Below are 2,598 nucleotides of genomic sequence, written 5' to 3'. Positions count from 1 at the left end.
CTCGACTGAGCGACAAGCGTTTACTCCAATCGAGGCAGAGCCCTGGCCAGACTAAACCGTCCCCTATTGGTCGGGAAAGGCGACCCCCCCCTCCCCGCCCCAGGTTGGGCCCCTCGGATCCCAAGCGTGTGACTTGAGCGGGAGGCCGTCACGAGGGTCACCTGCGGGCCCCCGTGCTTGCAGGGAGAGAGGGAGGGAAGGAGCGAGGGAAATTCCTGCAGGCGCTGCGCCTCCGCCGCCGGCAATGAAGGGCCGGGCACAGCCTTGTCCGGAGCTCGCCTCCCCCTCAGTGGGGCCCGCTTTTTGCAGTTTCTGCCTTAAGTTCGGTCGTGATTCATATGCAAGCGCCGTTCGCTGCAACACAGAGAAATGAGAGAGTTAAGCTTCATAATGTCTTTGCTCCGGTTGAGTCTTTAACGATCCCGAAAGGAAGCAGGCGGCCACTTTTTAAAAGTCGCTATGCGATGCCTATTAAATTGCACAGGAGATACTGCAAATATGACAGGAAAAACCAGGAGCAGGCAGCATGGTCGTGGAAACAATCCAAATATAGGGACAGGTGATACCTATAATCGACTATGAAGAATATATATATTCTGGTTGATTCTATATGCCTGATGCTGTTGAGGCCAAATAAAAATATGTTTGCATGCTGCCAGAAGGACAACAGGGAGCTTAGCCAACTTCTTGTGGAATGAATTTTATACCTTTGGAGCAGCCACCAAGAAACTGTTGTCTCATGTACTTACCAAATATACCTGTGATGGTAGGGCAGAGAGAATTGTCTCTTCAGAAGATCTTAATCCGGACAGGCTCATGTGGGAAAAGATCCTTTAGATAGCCAGTGTTCAATTGTTCTATTACGTGTTTTGCTTGAAAAGGCAAAAGTTTGAAGGCAGCAGGAAAAGAGGAAAACGAAATATTAGATGGATTGGCTCCCTAATGGAACCATGGCCTTGAGTGTACAAGAACTTGGCAGTGCTGTTGAAGGCTGGGCTTCTTGGAGATCGCTGATAGGGTCATCATAAGTTGGGAGGCGACATGACACCACATAGCAAAAACATTTCTATTATTTTATTTTATTCTTATATTTGTATGGAAATGTTTATACCTGAAGGATGGTATATATATTTAAAGCTGAAGAAATCAGTATGGGAGCAAGATGAGGGAACATGGATGGAAACTGTGTGACACTGTTAAAAATATGTTTGTTTTGCATATTGAAATACAATGATTCTGATGTGCTGTCTCAGTTTGCTTTCTTTAAAACTTTTGAGGCAAAAGCGAAAGAAAAGTAAAAAATAAGGAAGTCAAAAATGTTATGGCAACTTATTTATTTATTTTATTTATTTATTTATTTTATTTATTTATTTAATTTATATGCCGCCCACTCTACCCAGAGGTCTCTGGGCGGCTTACAATAATTAAAATTCAATACAATAAAATGATTAAAATACAATTAAAATACAATTAAAATACAATTAGAATTGCCATCATCAGGACCCACAGTTGTTATTTCAATTAAAAGCCTTCTGGAACAGGAAGGTTTTGACCTGGCGCCGAAATGTCATCAACGTCGGCGCCAGACGAATTTCAGTTGGGAGGGCGTTCCATAGTCTAGGGGCAGCTGCCGAGAAGGCCATTTGTCTACAAGCCATCCCTCTTACCTCTTTGAGGGATGGCTCTTTCAAAAGGACCCCCTGGCTAGATCTTAACTGCCGGGTAGGCTCATATGGAAGGAGGCAGTCCTTCAAGTATCCCGGGCCCAAGCCGTTTAGGGCTTTATATGTCAAAACAAGCACTTTGAATTGGGCTCGGGCAGCAACTGGTAACCAATGTAAATTGAACAGAATCGGCTTGATGTGATCTCTAGCGGCTCCACCACTCACCAGCCGCGCAGCTCGATTCTGGACCAGTTGCAGTCGCCGGACCGTCTTCAAAGGCAGCCCCACGTAGAGCGCATTGCAATAATCTATACGAGATGTTACCAGTGCGTGTGTAACTGTCATGAGACTCCGCTCGTCCAGGTAGGGCCGCAGCTGGTATAATTTCCGCAGCTAAAGGAAGGCGCCTCTGGCCACCGAGTCCACCTGGGCTTCCAAAGTTAGACTGGGGTCCAGGAGCACCCCCAGGCTGCGGACCCTGTCCCTTAGGGGGAGTGTAACCCCATTCAGGGCAGGGAAATGGCCCTCCAACCTGTCCGGCGAAGCACCCACTAACAGCACTTCCGTCTTGTCTGGATTGAGTTTCAATTTATTGACCCTCATCCAGTCCATTATCAGGTCCAGACATGAGTTCAGCACAGAAACCGCCTCACCTGGATTGGTGGAAAACGAGAGGTAGAGCTGAGTGTCGTCAGCATATTGCTGACTCCTCAGCCCAAACCTCCTGATGACCTCTCCCAGCGGTTTCATGTAGATGTTAAACAGCATGGGGGACAGTATCGAGCCCTGACTTAAAGACTAACTGCTATATTTTAATGTGAGCTTTCATGATTAAGCCCACTTCCTCAGACCATTCAACATTTGGAAAGCCCTACTTTCCAAACTCCCTTCACGGATTGCTGCCCTGTTATGGTGATTAGGCTTGAGTAATTCA

The sequence above is a fragment of the Pogona vitticeps genome, chromosome 2 (genome assembly GCF_051106095.1).
Source record: "Pogona vitticeps strain Pit_001003342236 chromosome 2, PviZW2.1, whole genome shotgun sequence".
Taxonomy (NCBI): Eukaryota; Metazoa; Chordata; class Lepidosauria; order Squamata; family Agamidae; genus Pogona; species Pogona vitticeps.
Note: the sequence above shows the minus strand (reverse complement) of the source record.